This window comes from Ambystoma mexicanum, chromosome 6p (genome assembly GCF_040938575.1).
Source record: "Ambystoma mexicanum isolate Mex_15411 chromosome 6p, UKY_AmexF1_1, whole genome shotgun sequence".
NCBI classification, from domain to species: domain Eukaryota; kingdom Metazoa; phylum Chordata; class Amphibia; order Caudata; family Ambystomatidae; genus Ambystoma; species Ambystoma mexicanum.
In genome coordinates, this window is record NC_090935.1 from 557,714,610 (window position 1) to 557,734,458 (window position 19,849).

Here is a 19,849-nt window from a genome sequence, read left to right on the forward strand (position 1 = left end):
AGAAAGAGGCGCCATACTTCATCACGACCCGGAGTCGCTGAACTTGCAGGCCTGGCTCCTGCAGCACTAGAGTTTGGAGGGCACAATATCCTGGCTCACTGCAGAGAGGTCCTTGCAAAGGCCTGGGCGTCCTCAACTCCCAAGTGCTACGGACATAAGTGGAAGAGGTTCTCTGTCTGGTGCCGTGCACAGAAGATTAGCCCTCTACGGATTACGGCCCCTCAAGTGCTGCCGTACCTACTGTCACTGGCCAAGGCTGGACTGGCTCATGCCTCCATCAAGATAGATCTGGCTGTGATCTCCCGATACACCAGAACCACAGGACGGGAGTCCTTGTGGTCCCATCGCCTGGTGAAGGAATTTATGAAGGGACTGTTCTGATCGTTCCCGCCGGTAAAGGCCCCTGCCCCGGCGTGGGAACTCAACGTGGTGCTGACCAGGCTCATGGGGGCGCCATTTGAGCCCCTGCATTCGGCACTGTTGAAGTTCCTGTCGTGGAAGACTGCGTATCATGTGGCCATCACCTCCGCACGGCGAGTGCGAGAGATCCAGGCCCTATCCTGCAAGCCTCCATGCTTGACTTTTCACAACACAAGGGTGCTGAGGACGCACCCCTCTTTTATGCCCAAGGTACCGTCGGACTTCCACCTTAACAAGCCCTTGGTGTTGCCTGTTTTCTTCCCGTCGCCTTCATCACTGGCCGAGAGGACTTTGCACTCGCTGGATGTGGCTAGAGCGCTGAAGTTCTACGTGGACCGCACAAAGAGTTTTCGGAAGACATCACAGCTATTTGTGAACTTTGGACCTGTGAACCAAGGGAAGGCTCTATCGAGGGCTTCCATTTCCAGATGGCTTTCCGGCTGCATCACGCACTGTCGTCGGTTGGCAACCCGACCGTTGCCTGGCTGTCCGAGAGCCCATTCGACCAGAGCGATCGCTGCTACCATGGCGCTCTTGTCTGGTGTACCCCTGCTGGACATCTGCAGGGCTGCTACGTGGAGGTCGAAACATACATTAACAAGATTCTACTGCGTCCACCGGGATTCCAGGGAGGAGTCCAGGGTCGGCCAAGTGCTGCGCAACCGGTTCGCCTAAGGTGAGTCTGGTGAGGAGGTAAGAATTGCTTAATGTTGAGTTTTTTATGTAATGCTTAATGTTGAGCCTTTTCCACCTCCCTTTGGTTGTGCATGTGTACTGCTATGTATTCTTATATTCATGAGCATGTGAATCCATGCCAGACCCCATGCTGGAGAAGGAACAAGTTACTTACCTGTAACTGTTCTCCAGCATGGGTCTGGCATGGATTCACATGCAAACCCTCCCTCCTATCCCTCTGCGGCTCTTCACTTGGTCATACTGCCACTTTACGTGCTACCAAATCTGAAGATGGCTGCCAGAGGCGGGGCTTAGGGAGAGGGCAGTCATTGGCTGGGGGCAGTATGATCCAGAGACCAGTGATTGGTTACTACTGAGAAAGATTTATTGCCGCAAACGCAGGTCACCCAGGGCGATGCGCCAAGTGATAAGATAATCAAAAGATGGCCGCGCCCTGGTGCCTGATTTTGCTTGTGTTCATGAGACGAAAACTCGGGTAAGGTGCATATGAAATGTTTGTACGATCGATCGAATTATGGTTAAAACCACATGGCCGAACCATAGGGACAATAATATTTCTGACCGAACCATTCCTCTAATTGTGTGTAGTTGTCCCTAAGGGCACTGCACAGGATTCTGCCTAACAGACGTGTTAAAAATTATGCTACAACGTTGGAAATGGCAGAGTTTTAAGGTGAAACTTTGTAAATTGGACATAAATATTGCTTATTGGCTAAGTATGATATTAGTAAGTTGTAGGAAAATAGCATGCACTGGTAAAAGCCCATGAAATTCACTGAAAAAACGTTGTTAAAGGGACCTTATGGTTAAGTTGCACTAATAAAAACCTATGAAATTCAATGGAAAAACATTGTTACAGGAACGTTATGGTTATAGGACAACCTCAGAAATTGGCCAGTTATGGTAAGCTAAGCAACCATAACTCGCATCACCACCGTGCACTGTTAAGACGAACACCCAGGACATCAAAAATGACAACACAAATGTCATTGATGATGTCATTGATGCAGTGAGGTGGAGGATAGGTCTGGTTGCTGCCTTTTTATGACTTACAGGGGGGCAAGGGTGCTCCTGTGACCAGTGAGGAGAGCTTAGTCCAGCTTGGCCAGAACCAGTGCTTGGATTGCGGTGTGGAAGTCATCGGGAGGAAGTCATCTGATATTTCCTAGGAGGCCTACTTGTAAATTGCGTGTTGTGCTGTCCGCAGCTATGTAGTGTGTGAAGGAAAGGTGGGTTTTAATGGTGAATCCAAGAGATTTGACAGTTGTGGAGAGTTATATATGTGTGGTTTGTCCATGGCAAAGTCTTTGATCCGGGGGTTTGTCTCTGGAGGGACAGATAAGGAGGTATTCAATTGTGTAAGGGTTGAACTTGAGGAAGTGGGTGGACATCCAGGTGGTGATGATGAAAGTCTGCTTTTGAGGATGTGGAGTTGTGAGCAGGATGAGATTTGGTAGTATAGTTGAGTGTCATGTATGTATATTTGTGGGAAATGGATGTTATTTTGGCTAAGCGTCTGTCCAAGTGATTCAGCATATAGGTTGGAGGAGGAGTAGAGATCTGGAGGAGCCTTGCGGTACCCCGTACTTTACCGATTGTATCAAAAAAGGAGCATGCAGACAAAATGTGCCCTGTCAGTGAGGAAGGAGGTGAACCAATCGAGGACAGTTGCAGTTGGGTAGCGATGGGGCAGTCATTTCGAGTAGTGTGGACTTGAGAGCTTGTTTTTTGGGGAGGAGTGAGATTTCTCCAATTTTTAGACAAGAGAGGATAGTGCTATGTGAGAGAGGAGCTGGTGATATTGAGCCAGTGGGTTGTGGTGCAGTTGGATGTGGCATGAGGTGGGAATGCATCATCCAGGAAGTGTGCAGGTTTTGGTTGTAAGGGTTACTATGTTTTTGGAGTTGAAGTAATCCATGAAGCAGTTGCATACACCTGTTGAGGATGGTTTGGAGAGGGATCTGACTATGTTGAATAGCTTTTGTGTACAATTGCTGGCAGATTGGCGTACTTGGATGTATGGGCTGCATTGACATTGCATATGGCTGTATTGTATTTGTTGTAACAGAGTTTGAGTGGAGATCTGGTGATGGGGTGTGGGTTCTTTTCCAAGCCTCTTTCTAGGTGTCTGGCTTGATAGACAGGGAGCTGTTTAACTATGGTTTATGGTGGTGGCTGCAGGGTTTGGAGATTTGAAGATGGGTGGGGAAATGTTTTGTTTGAGTGCCTATATGTTATGTTACTCTGCTTTTAAACTGTGCCAAATTACCACTGTACTACTTTGAGCGCCTGATTCTCGTCTGTGGCGCATAGTGCATATAGTTCGATATAAAGTGGTAATCTCAGACTACTGCATCTTTTTTTCCTACGTCCTGTCCCCTTTCCTCAATCCAGTATTGGCGTTCCTCGCTAGGGATCGGAAAGAACATTTTTCACCCAAAAAAAAACACTTGCCCTTTAAATGTATACACGCGCGTTGCACGGCTTTGGGATTATGCGCTCCCTTAACCCCGCCCATCGGTGCCATACCTCAGTCCTCTTTTCCGCGTCGATGGGAGCGGGCTGCTTTCACCAGCGCTCCTGGGTAAGGCCTCAAGCCTTGTAATTCCATGCGCTTTCCCTAATCTTTTGCTTTTTCTGATTTTTCAGGTTTTGAGCACTGTCCACTGGTGCCCTAGTCTGACCCTGGCGCATGTCGACCGCAGCTGGATTCAGCAGGTGCCCATCGTGCGACGGTTACTTTCCCACCTTGAATCCGCACGCACTGCCTCTAGTGCCTTGGAGAAGACCACAGATGGGACGGCTGCTCAGTGTGCAACGCTCTCAAGCCACGATCCCTCAGAAACCGGCTTGCACGGTGGGAAGTGTTGTTCTCCAGAGAGCTTTAAGGAACGCGTATTCAAGAAGACCAAGAAGGTAAGCATAATCTTCTCAAGTGCACCCCGCAGGTGCGACTCCTTCCCGGGGAAGCCTACTGACGTAAGGGATCAGTCGGATCCTCGCACCGGCAGCAAGGACACCGAAGCTCCTGTAGCTACCGGCTTAACGGCAGAGGGGTCTAAAGGCCCTACCGGTTCCTCCACCGAGAAGTCTACTGGATCTGGTACCAGGACACATCTGGAGGGGCTCAGCTCTGTTACCGGGCACACGCCTGAGGGGGGCACCTACACTTAGCGCAGACAGCACTACCAGCCCCATGGCTGGGGGCCAACTGCATACCAGGCACACGCCTGAGGTGCAGGGTGGGGCACAGCCTATGCGTTTGTAGCATGCAGGGCGAGCCCAGGCCTGTATCGTCCACAATCCCACGTGCAGAAGGCACAGACAAAATGGCGGCATGCGCACACAAGATTGCGCCCAGGAGAGAAGCCAGCTAACAAGGAGAACCGCCAAGGCGGAAGCCTATGGCCATGGAAGAACGGGGTTCTATGACTCCGATCACGTGTGCCACTTCATACCCGACATTCACAGGTCAAGCACAGTACCATGAGGGCATGTACTTACAAGGTGGGGGCAGACAGCAGGCCTTTACTCCACCGAAGCCGGCGCTGTTGCAGGATGGCACCCAGCCCGCTTGCGAGGATTGTTTTTTTCGACACCTTCTTTAACCTTATGCAGTCTCCACATATGGTGAACATCCTTAAAGGGCAACGCTGATACCATCCTGCCAGCGGCTAACCAACTGTCATGATGCCTACCCCCGGTCATCTGGACCCAGCCCGGCAGCCTCGGGAGCAGGCATCCAGACATTTCAGACCCCAGCAGCCCCGGCTGGGGGCTATCTGGGTTCGGTCCTGGCACCTTAGGCACCAGGCTCATTGACATTACTCACCTCCTGGAGACCATGCTGCAAATGAATCAAAGCCCACTTGAGGCCTGGATGGGACTATTTTATTACAGGGACTATTTTTTACTCAGGTGTGGTTCTGGGAAACTTCTTACCTGGGACTACTTTGCAGGCTATTTAAACCACGCCCGAACAGCAGCCCATGCTTCGCGTTATTCTGCACTTCAGCAGCGTGACGCTCACCATGCCTGCAGCATCCAGTCCTCAGCCACGCCCTCCTCGAACCTGGACATCAACCTAGAAGAAAGAGAAATAAGAACAAGAACTTACCTTTTAATCTTCATCTGTTCCCGAATTCGCAGCACTTCAGAATTGGAAAAGACACGTCGGAAATAAAAACATTGCATCGCTAGCAGGCGCGTTGCGCCATACTTACCAGTCTGCATCTCCCCTGTTCAGCGCTGCAGCCATCACTTCATTACGGCATCCGTGGAACCTGGAAGGGACAAAGAGAACAAGGTGAGCCGGGTGCCGACAAAGACAGACAAAGCAACCATATTATACCCACCAGAGTTACCGCTCCCCTAGGCATCTTTCATCGGCGTTCCACCTCTTTAACGCTGCACCTGTGGGAGGAAAGAACACTCGTTAAAGACATTTATTTCGCTTTTACCGGACAACGCTGGGTAATACAGATTCTTACCCACGCGCAACCTGCAGCACTTCAGGTGAACTCTTCTCGGATTAAGCTGAACTCTTCTCGGATTAAGCTGCAATACAAAAGGGATAAAAACGAGGGAATAACAGACAATTGAACTCTATAGACATTATACTTACGGCTCCTTGCCATTTACCACGGAGTCCAACATGTCTGGAACTCGCCCAAACTCTTCAAACCAGTGAAGCAACTGGGATTCTACGCGCCCCTGCGCTCGGTGCAGGATGGAGAGCTCCTCATTACAAGCAATAAGATGAGACAGCAAAAGGGGAATATCGGGGTGCTTAGAGGGAACAAATTAAACAAGTGTTTCCTTGCAATCCACTGGGTGGCTAATTCCCCTCCTCTTGCTTTTAGGAAACTACTTTTACAAATCAAGCAGATGAAGCTAGGAAGGCCGGTCCAGTCAGCCGTCTCTGCACTACGAATAACGCTGGTGGAGACCTTAGCAGTCCAGTTCCGATTGACGCCCCCGTGGGAATCAGGTGAGCGTTACACCAACGGCTGTGGAGGGAAATTACAGACTTCCTCATGGATATTCCTGCCGACTAACGAGCCTCTTTCAAGGCAGGACTCACAGAAGCGAAACTTGTGGCACAGGACATCACGGTAGCGCACATAGGGATCGCTAGCAGGGCCACCTGTGGCGATTGACATGAGAAGGACTGCATGGCTCAAGGCGACCAGACTCAACCCTGATGTTCAGGACAGAATCATTGACCTTCCTTTCGAGGGCGGCAACTTGTTTCACTCCACCACTGATGAGAAACTTGATTTGGAAAGAAGAGCAGCTCTGCCAAATCCCTGGCCTTTCTCACCAAGCCAGCGCTAAAAACCGTCACACAGGGCCACTCTCGATGAGACCAAGGATGATCCTTTGGCGGTTTCCAGGGTTCCAGGACCGCCACGCCAGACACCAGAGAGGTCACCCAGCCATCATAGGCGAAAACACCAGAAGTCTTCGTACAAGGGCTTTTTTCTGTCCCCCTCCACCCCAGAAATGCAATGACTGCTCTTCTCCGATCCACAGCACCCCAGTCGGGGGCAGGCTGGCACTTACCTCGACGATGAGGTCAAGTACTCTGCCTCATGACTACAATCTATGAACTGGGGGTTCTCAATCAACTTCCAGAAGTCTCCGCTCTAGCCTACACAAACACTTGTGTTTTTGGAGCTGCTGTGAAATACGCAGAAGCAGAAGGTTTTTCCCACAGAGGAGAAGGTTTTGGCGATCAAATCTTGCTCACTTCCTCAGCAGAACAGTAACTACGGCCTGGTGGTTCCAGCACCTGCTGGGAGTACTGGTGGCATCCCTTACACCAGGTTGCAGCTGCATTTTCCAGCAACCTGGGACCAGGAGACTGGTCATCAAGGAGCCCTGGTCACTATACCTGCGCACCTACAGCAGGACCTCACGTGGTGGGAGCTGGATGCAAACCTCATGGTGGGCGGACCATTCAGATTGCCTCCTGCGGATCACACTATGACTACGGATTTCTCACTCCCAAGGGTGGGGCGCTACCCTGGGAACACATTCAGTGCACAGTCTGTGGTCCAAGACAAGATCACATCAACTAGCTGGAAATGATGACCACTTAGCTTCCACTCAAGGCATTCCTCCCATTAATCGGGAGCAGTGCAGTTTGCATTCGGATGGACCACTCTACCTGCATATACTACCTCAACATGCAGGGGGACACCAGATCCCTGCTCCTATGCAGCAGGACAGCTGGATCTCCACGACTCCTCTGCCGGGAGAATCGAAACTGGTGATGGATTGTCGGGTGGGCTCCAACAACTATGAGTGGCAACTGAACGAGAGAGTCCTTCAAGAGATTTTCTGCAGGTGGGTTCACCGGTCACAGACCTGTTTGCGACGGAGAGCAACCCCACTCTCAAAAAGACAAATGTGTTAAGGAAATACAAAATGAAAATAGTGTCTCAAAAAGAAATATCAGAATGGCTTCAGTATCAACTCCCTTCCCCAGGTTCAACCCCACGGGGTCAAGACAGTCTCTTAAAAAACAAAGGTTAGGTGGATCGCACAATTCTGTCCGTCTTGCACACTTTAACTTACTGGCACAATTCAACAGTTCAATCTTATGCTTCCATCTTCTAATTGTTCAATCACTTCCTTTGGCTTCGCCCGCCTTGCCATCAATATTCAATTCACATTCACTTTCTCAATTGCTCACAGTTCTGCACAGGCTTCCCTCTGCCGGGCTCGAGCCTGTCGCTTCTTCGTAGGGGTTCCTGTCCCCACATTTTATTTAAAGTATCTTTTCACTGTCAAAGACTAGAAACTGCAAGGAATTCACATAGACCTCTGCATGACCACTTTGAACAATTCAACTCACAATCTTCTCTTGCAGCACCGACGCCTCCTGGTACTTATAGTTCTTATTCTCTTTACCTTGTCTTCTTGGCCTTTTCCAAAGTTCTCATATTTTGCCCTCTTGGCATATTCACACTTTAAATATTTCACTTTCCTCTTATTCAACTTTATTTCTTTATCGCGGTTACTTTCTTTCCTTTGATCCCCGCTGTAATATCTTTCAAAACTCATTACATTTCAGAGGCTTTCGAACATGCGACTTAACCTCGCAGGACCACGCTGTTGCTTTGTATCCTTTCCTTTCAACAATTGACCTCTTCATTGACATTTTATCGGAACACATGCAACCTTCCACTTTCAAATTAGTCACTTTCCCTTTAACATCAACCAGACTTTAGTTCCCTTCAATAACTTACTGGTCGTGTTATTTGGATTTCTTTCATCTTTTTCCTGCAGCTCAAAGCTGTTACCAATGCCTCCTCTGCTCCTCTCCAACTCTACCGTTCTCTGCTGTTAACCCAGGAGGTTCGTGTGCCGCTTTCTAGCAATTTGAAGGTTTCTTTCCTCTCCCCAGTCAGTTTTGCTCTTCGAACGCTCACTGCTTCCCAAAAGCATGGAAATCTTGATCCCCTCAACTGCCGATCAGCCCAAAGGCCTTCCAACTTCCACATCCTGGTTCACATCAGCCTCGGAAGAGTTGTTCCTTCTCGTACCCAGCCTTGCTCAAAAGGTGCATGTGTGCGCCACCTTTTATCTTCACGTGGAGTGTTAATAAGCGGCAGGTGTACCTTGTTAGAGCTACGTGCCTGACTCTGCCTCATTACAGGGGAGGGCCAATGCAAATCAGGGGAGATAACATTTTTTGGCCTCATTCCTCATTTCCTCTGCGCAGTACTGCTGTTAAAATAGAGTCGGGAGGAATTATGGCAGTTGTAGTTTCCCATAAAATAAGCAGGGATAGGCGTTAGATTGGTTGTGGAAAAAGCGGGATACCATGTCTCACCATTGGGTGCTTCTCCCCACTCCCGGAGGACCCCCTACCCAGGTGATCCTCCCTCGCTTGTCCACCCTCAGGTTCTGGATCCAAAAACTATGGACTTCCCCTGCTAGGCCATAAAGACCGCATATGGTAGTTAAGGCACAATTACCATATACACTAGTGACACAACAGAAAAGAGATTCAATTTCCAAACAAGTCTGGTTTATTTTAAAGTATTCTCAGTCGGCCGACTGGGTCTCTACGTCTCGCAACGTGTGTTCCCAGACCTCGTGAGATGCAAGAGAGCGAGCAACGCTCAAGCAACAATATATATACATAACATACAATCTTTGAAGGCAAATCAATCCTCCCATAAATGTATCATTCAGGCTAGGGCCTGGTGATTGACAATCATGACAATTATGACACGTTAATACACGAGTCTCTATTCAGTCAAAATATAGTTATTCTAGCAATAGTAGCGGAGACAGCTTTTTGTTATGGGGAACACAAAGCTCTTAGTTCAGCAAGGATATCATGTTCGTAGGATAGAAACATTCCTTAGCACGTTATCTGTGTGTTTCGATTCATGAACTAAGGGTCAGACAGTTCTGAAGAAGAAATACTAGTCTCCGCGAAGGAGTACCACTAAAAGAATATAATTCATGCTTTAACTGCCTTTTGCTGCAGAGTTTCGAAGACAGGCCGGCACCTGGGCCGCTGATTAGGTGCGGTTTCTGCTCGCCTCCAAGGACTTTGTGAGGAAGGAAAACAATGTATTTCTGCATAGTTTGACATTCCTGTCTGTTAGTCTTTCAGCATTCAGGCCGTGGCCTTGACCCGTTTGCGAGTTCGAAGCATAGAATACATTTTGCAAAGCGTTCTTACAGAAAGGAAAAAGCAAATGGCCGACATTTCACAAAATGGACGCCTTCTGGTTATATTGACGATTCTGCGATTGCGATGTTAGCCACGTGATGCGATTGGTTTCTGGCCAACATATAATATACATACTATAGGGTCGTTTTCTGATCTAACACCCCTTGCCACCCGAGTACCGGATACCCAGGGACTAGGTTGTGAAACACCCTGTGGTTTTTCACAATAAGGACAAAGTGGTTTTTCACACACATCCACCCTTTGAAGCTAAATTTATCTCTAAATTCCATGTGAACCAATCCTTAGAACTGCCGCCTTTCTTTCAAAACCCAACCAATTCAGCTGAAAGAACTCTGCATACATTGGATGTTAGAAGAGCAGTTATGTACTGCCTCAATAAAATGAAACCACTTCTGAAGACAGATCGGTTCTTTGTGTCTATTGCCACTGGGCAGAAGGAGATCCTGTCTCGAAGTAGTCAATCTCTAAATGGATCGTTTATCCAAATGTGTTATGTTACTCTGTCAAAAAGAGCTTTACCTTTTACACCGACTGCACATTCTACTCGAGACACGAGCTACTATAGCTTTTATTGCAAATATTCCTCTAGATGCTATTTGCAAAGCAGCTACCTGGACTTCTGTTCACACTGTACTCCTACGTCCCGTCCCCTTTCCTCCATACTGTATGGTAGACGGAACCTTTCTCACCAGAAAATGAAAAATCATCATCATCTCCTCTGACTTAGTCACAGGTGGAACAACCGGAGGCGGGGGTGTTAACTGAAGTTCTCACGCTATGCCATCCTACTAGAATTGGAATTCCACTTCAAAAGGATGTCAAAGCATTAGCCAAAAAAGGTTGGTTCAAGCCACACTCTACCCAGTGTAACAGGCGTCTCGAAGCGAAGTACAGGCAAACGGAAGGGGACTCCCTCTTATTGTCGGCACACCCCCAATCACACTCCTCTGTGATAGTGGCAGCAACACTATACTTCAAGCCACAATCCTCCTCAATGGCTTCAGCCTCTGCGCTCCTGGCAAAGGAGGAAAATCTTTTGGAGGCGTTCGGGAAGAAAATGCATTCTAAGGCCACTCTACAGCTGCGCCAGGCCGACGCCATGTTGGCGGTTGTCAACCAGAAGTTGTTCCTGGAAATTGCTGATTTCCTTCCTGAGCACACCACACACAGCCAAGGCTCACTTCAAGGCTGAGCTGGCTGAGGCCAAAATCGTGGCACAAGATATAATGGAGCCCACAGTGGCCCACCTTGACACTTCAGGCCAAGCCATTTGTATTGGCACGGACATGAGAAGTGTGGCTTAGCTCAAGGGGACAAAATTCAATCCAGATGTGCAAGGTCGCATACTAGACCTGCCTTTCGAGGGGGGCGACTTGTTCATCCAACAACAGATGAGGAGCTTGATAAGAAAAAGAATAGCTCACAGACAGCGCAATCTTTATCTGTTCTGACCAAGTCTGCACCCAAGACCTACAGCCAAACGCAGCAGCGCTCGGACAAAGGTCGGACCTTCTGGGGCTTCCAGGAGAGACAGTCCAGACAACCGGACAGATCCCCTAGCCAGCACAGGCGCAGACAGCACAAGGCGGCTAACAAGGGTTTTTCCCAGCCTCAGAGGGGAAGAAGTTGCAACAGGCCCATCCGGATCCACGAGTCTCCAGTGGGGGGCAGGCCTGCCCTTAACGTACACTGCTGGTGGATAAAGTTCACCGACCCATGGATCCTCTGTGGTATCCACGGGCTTCTGGCTCCCGAATCCTCATTCTCCTCCTTCCTCCCCTCTGCTCCCACAGATTGGTACAAACATTATGGCGTCCTGCCACTTGTATTTTGTACCTTACTCTCATTCATGTAGGTTTTATATTATTATCTTGAGTTATTTTGATTAAGGGGCATGTGACAACCTGCCCATTGTACCCCTCATCGGAGGGGTCCATGCATTTGCTGATCCAATCATGCAAAGACATTTACAGTTCCTATGAAACTTTTTACAGAATGTATTAACTAGCTGGTATATTATTTTTCATTCTTTTTTCAATTTACATATACAGAAGTTCATACAGCGCAATGTGGTTAACATAGACAAAAACTCGTCTCAAATAGACATATATGCAAAACAAAAAGTAATTTACAACACTGCCATTTTCATGCAGAGACTGTAACAACCAATATTGCATTTTCTGGAAAGCAACTCCTAATCCCATGTCCGAGCTACTGACAAAAATGTGTTGGATGTGTATCCTTTATCTTGACCTCATGATGGTCAACTGCCGGGCAAACAAGTGACCAATCCTTTGGTCCAAGTCCATGTATTTGTCTCTAGATGTTTTGAGGACTGTTTAGCACCCTTCGTACTATGTCCATTGAAGTTTCGGTTTAGGGTGTGTGTGCATTCTTCTGGGCCAATGATTGTCTCTGTAAAGGAACATATGAACATATGAACACAGGAGGTCCTTCAGGACATCTTCACCAGATGGGGTCATCCACAGGTGGATCTCTTTGCCTCCAGTACCAACAGGAGGTGCCCCAAGTTCGCCTCCTGGCTTTGGCAAGGCAGGGGTTCATTAGGCGATGCAATACAGCTCCCTTGGAACAGCATAAGCATGTACGCTTTTTCCCCCACTCCCCTGGTGCACAGGGTCATCTGCAGTATCAGGGAGTCGCGGGACCTTCGGATCATCCTGATAGCTCAATGGGGGCCAGCAAGGCCCTGGTTCTCTGAACTTCTCATCCTGTCGGACCAGCCCTGGTACACATATACACCTCCTGGTGGGTCCAGCACCCCTACTCTCTCAACAAGGGGGCACAATGATTCACCTCGCCCTGCATAAGTTAGCCCTCATTGCATGTTTCCTGAACCAGTCACCCTGAAGCATCTGCACCTGTCGCATGCTATAACCTGGCTGTCATACAGGGGGCTAGGAGCGACACTACCCAGAGCCAGTACAAAAACAAGTGGACCAGGTTCTGTCACTGGGCAGAATCAAAGGAAATTGATGGTTGACTTGCTCGTTGGATGACGGTCTATCCTCCTCTGCAGACCTCGCACATTCAGGGGTGCAGGTAGACACATGCACGTATCTGGCGGCCAGTGGGGCCTACAAGAACTTGGAAGAGGAAGTCTTTTCATCCGCGAATCCGGTAGTTAAGAGGCATTTGGCGGGTCTGACTAGACTGTATCCACCTATCAAGAAACCACACCATGTGTGGGACTTTAATGTGGTCCTGGGCGCCCTGGCACATAAACCATTTGAGCCTATGGCGTCAGCAGACATCAGGCTAGTTACCATGAAGACGGCCCTGCTAGTGGGCCTTACCTCGGCTCGCCGAATCGGCAAAATCCAGGCGCTGGTGGCTTCAGAGCCATATAATGCATTTCACAAGGACAAGGCGGTGCTCAGAACACAGACCACATTTCTACCCAAGGTTGTCTCCTCTTTTCTCCTAAATGAGGCGATGGTATTACTGACATTCTTCGCGGACCCTAAGGGTGAGGCTCAGAGGGTATTGCACTATGTGGATGTCAGACGTGCGCTAAGATTCTACCTGGACAGAACCAACAGCTTCTGTAAATGACTCCCTCTTCATCTCCTTTGGGGGGATCAAAACCAGGCTGTCAGGCCTCCAAGGTATCCATAGCAAGGTGGATGGTTATGGCCATCAAGGAGCCATATGAGGGACAGCACAAACCATTGCCAGCAAACATGCATGCCCACGCCATCAAAAGCTAAGGACACGGCATTAGCTTTCCAAAGACCTGTTCCGTGGCAGGCTATCAGCAAGGCGGCTATGTGGGCTACACCCTCTGCCTTCTGCAAGTACTACTGCCTGGATGCCAGCGCCAGGTTGGACACAGCATTTGGCCAGGCTGTGTTGAGGAACTTGTTTACTTATGTTTACTTAAGAGGGGCAACTCTCCACCCTCGGGCTACATTCAGTTGTAATCGCCCATACAGTATGGAGGAAAGGGGACGGGACTTAGGAGTAATTATAAGTTACTCACCATAGTGACTAACATACTCATAGTCCATAGTCCCCCTTCCTCCATTCGTCACACCGTCTTCCCCCCAATAGAACTAGTGTCAATAGGCAATGTTAATATCGGCGACATGTCAAAGGGGACTGAGGAGTGGCAGCGGTGGGTGGAGTCAGGGGAGCTCATGCTCCCAGGGCCACGCACCGCACGCATCTAAATTTAAAGGGAAGATGATTTTTCTGGTGAAAAAGGTTGTCTCCCATCCCTAGCGAGGGACGTCCATACAGTATGGAGGAAAGGGACTATGGACTAGGAGTACGTTAGTGACTACGGTGAGTAAATTATAATTTACACAATATCACTGCTTAGATACACATTCTAAGACTGATTCTCAGGTGGTGGTAAGACATCTCATTGCCGCTGTTCCTTCAAACATCCTACCTCCACCGCCTGGTACTGCTCGCTAGTCTAAGCACAGCATGTGATTCTAAGCAGATTGACAAGCAACAGAAGACATACATTACTTACTGTAGTCTTACTTCTGGTGCTTGTTTCTGCTTAGATTCACATGTGCCCACCCTTCCTCTCCTCTTGGGGTTAGAGGGACATAGACATCTTACACCTTTCTATCCTTCTGTACTTACTCACGCATTCTCTTGAGGCTCCCTCATGGCAGAACAAAAAAACACTGCAAAAATAGGGCTAGTGTTACAGACACAACCAGATTTACATCCCTTCTCAATCTTCTAAGCATACATGCAATACTCCGCGATTACCATTAGATGTCGGGCTATATGCACAGCATGTGAATCTAAACAGATACAAGCACCAGAAATACAATTACAGTAAGTATGAATGTCATATGGTTCATGCGACAGTTCACTAGTTAGCAGAAATAGTTTACGAATGGTACACTAGCTATGCAATGTAGTCATCAGGCACAACATGGAATTCTATGTCAGTGGCTGTGTGACAGCTGGACTGAATTTAAATTAAATGACCTTCTTTGTATTTGTCGCCAGGATATTGATTGTATGGGTGAGGAGGGGGAACAAGGGGAATGGCTTATCAGTCAGAATTGGCTGGGAAGTTTAATAGCAGTGAAATTGGTTTCCATTGTGGCAGTAATGCGAGTTGTGAGTGCTAACTTTGTGCTAAATAGAGAGGGCAGATGGTGTCTGTGACAAAACACACTTTAGATGCTGGAATTTCAAAGAGGTTTAATTTGGAACGGTAGGCTTATATTTTATCATATGGCAGCAGAACACAAGACATCATAAGGACTGAGTATAAAAGGACTCCCATTTTTTATTTTTCTAAACCTTTTTTCTTTATATTTTTTTCCTTCTTTAAAGACCGATTGAAGGCGTGAGAAAAGGCCCTCCTGACTTAGAGCTGCTGTGTCAGATATACTCTGTAGATCCTCAAGAGGGCTGAGGGATTGTTGTGGACCCAAAGGAACACATTTTGTATTATGGGGAAACTATGAATGTAAGGGCATAGACAGTGGTGAGTTTTGGGTAGGTAGCACAATGGGCGTTGTTGAGTAACCTAAAAATATATTATGATGAGATACACTCAAAACAATCACACCGGCCACAATAGACTGCACAATAAAAACAAGTAAAGGTGGATGCTTTGATGGGGAAAGAAGGTTTTGTGGATTACCTTACTTTACCGCAGCCTTGCAGCATTACTTTCTTCCCTAGCCTGTGGTCCTATTTGCTAACACTTGCAGTGCAAGAGCCGAGTAACCAAGCACGTCTCAGCACACGATAGCTCTGAGTAGCAAAGAGCTCCACACAGAAAACTCCATTGTCCTTCAGTTGCTGCTTAAAAGAGCCGAACACAAGAAGAACGATGATACCAAAGGGACTGGAAAATTAACTAAGGCACTCTGCACATTCCCAAGCGGAATGACTGACGGTGCAAAATCATAATGGTATAACATGCCACTAATTCCAGTAAATAATGATTTAAACATCCGCTATTCAAATGTGTAACTTGTTTGCCATATAGAGACAAAAATACACATGGCAAAAACATGGCTATCCTAAAAAATCCCTTTCTGCTCTTTTGTGAAAAATGTGCAATTGTGCAAACGAATGCTGTCATCTTTCCCCCAGAGCACCTCCTACGCGCTATCCATGGTGATGAAATACTGCACAAAAAGTAACCTAGCATACTGAGTAATTATAGAAACCTTGCAGTTGAAACAAAAAAAAAGCTATTTCTATTGTCTGAATTAGTAATCGCCATGTGTTTTATTTTTTTAAATATTATTACAAAACTGTTGCTTCATGTGCTGGCAACTCAACAAAGCACCAGGAGTGGACCAAAACAACTCGAAGGATTTAGATGCAACTAAACCCACAAAGTGATTTACGGTAATGAAAAAGAAATAACAAAGAACAGGCATCCCATAATTCTGAACTACTGTCTCCCAAGGTATAATGTCTAAACAACACAGTTTTCGTATGAAATATTAGTAATTTGGGGAGACGTATTGCCTTGTTCTGGAGTGTGCGTGCATGTTCCCTCACCTAGCAGCCATTTTCCTGGTGTAATCTGCAAAAACATTAAGTTCCGGTACCAGGAAATAGGACGGGTGCAGCGAAGGCCAGCATAAACTGCTGTGCACACACCCTTCTCTACTGGCCCTTCCAAAATCATCTCTACAAGAGCTCGGTTATGGACATTTGTTCTGTGACGAACTTCGAGGAGGCAACGCTGATAGGCGCCTGTTCTGCCCATAGAGCGAGAATAAGGAGTGAATTGCAAAAACAAAGCTTACAATTTTATTACTGCAATCTTGAGCCCAAAATTGTAAGGCCAACCTACGTCCAGTGGTTCTTCACCCCAAGGAAAAGTGCAGTGCTTATGGCTTTTAGAGTAAATCTTGTGTTTACTGGGGAAAGGGCTATTTTCCCACCAACAAATTGCACTGAGAGGACGAGTTGCCCTTGCTACAAGAATGATGGACATGATCTTCTGCACGATTTGTTTTTCTGTCCTACTTTAGCAAAGCTAAGGAGAGATTTTATAATCCCAGCATTACTAGCGTCCAAATTTAGACACGTGCAATTAGCACTTCGATTTTTATTGTCATTCCCGGACCAGCGGATGACCCATAATGTATATTTATCTATTGAACAGGCTCTTGTGTTACGTAGGCAATTTTTATGCTTTTATGAATGATTTTAGTTTACTCTTGTAGATCACAAGATTTTTATCGTAACAAAATGATTTTTACTATTGTATTTTTATTGTGTTTTTTAATGGGAATTTTTATTTCTGAATAAAGATTGGATCTACTACTATGTCTTCCAAAACTGCAACTGGTGCTTGGATGCATCCTCCCACGCACCGTTAGCTAGCTGCCTACTCTCCCAGTATCAGCCAGCAACGAAAACTGCCACACCACCATTTAATACCTTGCCACAACTAAAACTTCATGGTCGGAGGGAAAACGCTCAGGGGGTCTCCCAAAGGAAATTGGGTTTATCAGTGTTAGGGAGAATTGTCAATCTATGGCTTATTTCCCTCACATAGCGAGTCCGCCAGCAGCTTTGCTGGATTTCTGGAGTTATTTTGTTTCCACTTGGTTGAGCTTTCCCCCCACTCTTACTCATGTTTTGCCATGTGTATTTCATCTATTTTTGTGATTGTGGACTCTGGAGTACACCACTTCAGTAGCCACCTTCTTTTGTGTGTTACACAGCATCTTCAGTGCAGTGACACAGGGTTGTCTTTTCGACTTCACGCTGACTCCATTTTCTGGGGTGGACTACTGTTCCCCAGAAAAGGGTAAAGTTGCCATTAACTTTACCTAGTCATTTAACCGCAGATCCAGTACACCCCATTTTACATGGAGTACTGGAAAGGGTTAATCCTTAGCCCTTTTTATCTGTACCCCCTAGAGCTTTGTTTTGCTCTTTTAACATTTAGACTTGGCTGGTGGCAGTGGTATCTACCCTAACTTTTCTACCTAGATTATACTATATAAACGTGGTATTGTTTTAGGCTATTCTATTAGCCTCGAACATAAACCCGCTTGACCAAATCGTCTTTCTTTTGGCTCCGGTTGGGTTTAGTCGCCATTTCTTTTTGTTAAAGACCTTCTTGTGTTTTACCAGGTTTGCCTTCTTTGTTCAGTCTTTTGGCGGGCTTCTGCCAAGAAGCCCTCCTCTGGGCGCCTGGGTGTTTAGGTGGGCTGAATGTGAGGGAGGGGTGTAGTCACCCCCTGTACAGGGTATCCTAGGAAACCCAAGTCACACTTTGCCATGATTGGCTGAGGTGGACGTCTGGGCCTGACAACCCCCCTGCTGCGTGATTGACAGCCAGGCTGTGTGAATGGGGGATTTTTGCATAAAATCCCGGATTCTTGGGCTGGAAGTCAGTCGCCACTGGAACTACAAGGAACCGAAGAGAAGCAGAGAAGAAGTCGGCTGCTTCAACTACCCAGTCCCGTTGAAGCCCTGCTGCAGTCCTGAGCTATCTACCCTTCGACGACCAGAGAAGATCCAGTCCGGAGTTGTCTTCCCTTGAGCCAGATGATCCTCTTTATGGTCGAAATCGCTGCACACTGCTGTAGTGGTCCGGATAGCCGCCTGAAGAGCCTCTGCTGTTTTAAAGGAGCGCACCTTTTATTCACCGTTGCTGCTGTTGGTTTCATCCCTGTGTGGTGCAGACCCCTCCAGACGTCGTCCTTCTTGCCGAAGCTCCAGGAACCGTGGGTCTGCAGGAAACTACCAGGAACAACTGCCGTGACACCAGCTTCTTCCTTGAATAAGGTACTGTGTTCTGCTTGAAGAACTAGGGTGAATCCCTTTTCTCCTCCTCCAAGGCTTGCCCTCGTCTTTCCTCCTCCTTATAACTTTTGATTCCCCTGTTGACAATATCCAAGTACTCCTGTCAATGTTGAATCTTGAACTATCTGACTGTGATCCTCGACAACAGGAACCCAGTTCCACTTGACACTGGCTCCGGCCTATTGACGTTTTGTATTCCTGTCAGCGAGTGTTCTCTGATTCTGTCTGCCTTGACAAAAGTATTTCATATGATTTTTGCACCCAACTCTCTCTGGTTAGCCCAGGTGCTAAGTGTGTTTTGCCCCGGTAACGTTTCTCGCTGCGGATACGTGTTTCTTTAATACGACCGAGCTGTCAAAAAGTGATTGCATGTGTATCCCCTTTAACGTCTTTTGTTGCCCAACAACGGTCTGCCAAAACCTACGGTACTTACCTTGAGTTATTCTGTGCCAAGAGAATTGGTTTTTTGTAGTGTTTTTTTCTTGTGGTTTTGAAATAATAAAAGTGTTGTGTTTCACAGATGGTTGAAAAATAAATGTAAGTATAATTTTTTACCAGAAACCTTCAGTCAGTGTTTGCTTGAGCCACAGTGATTGTGGTCCCTTTGTGTAATCTCTGCTACTGCTGATATACTCTTGAGATAAGCCTGGCTTTTCCGCTACTGCTACCACTTTAACATAGTAGTACAGGCTTGTACCAAAGGTGAACTTGTATTACCACTTGTGGTCTTAATTGTGTGTAGTGGTCCCGGAGGGAACTGCACAGGATTCTGCCTAACAATCACATCTAAAAGTAAAAATGGTTTGATGGTGGCATCATGGCATGGTATCGGTGCCATTTTAGCGGCAAGAAAAATAGTTCCAAATTACAACCGTTTACAACCACTTAAATGTTGTGTTTGTCAAAATGTGCACAAAGTACCTCAAAATGTTAAGTTCTCTTTATTCATTTAGATTGGATGGCAAGAAATAGCTAGGATAAAGCATGGATTAACTTACCTTGACTTGCAGTATTAACATATCGCTGCTTACCTGTCGGCAATGTCGGTATATCTCACAACTATATTTTATCGTTTGCTGCGTGGGTCACCATCACTTTTTAATGTGTCTGAACTTAAATGGGGGAGGGGGTGGTGGTGGTGGTGGTGGTGTATCTGTAATGCGTTTAGTTTGTTTGGACGGGGGGGGGGGAGTATCATAGGTTCCTGTACACGTAGGGTTGGGATAG

General features: G+C 47.2%; 1 protein-coding gene across 5 annotated transcripts in view; it reads left to right on the forward strand.

Annotated features, from left to right (window-relative positions):
• ERBIN (erbb2 interacting protein) overlaps nucleotides 1-19,849 on the forward strand; it is a 2,559,118-nt gene that overhangs the window by 2,273,527 nt on the left and 265,742 nt on the right. The window lies entirely within an intron of this gene.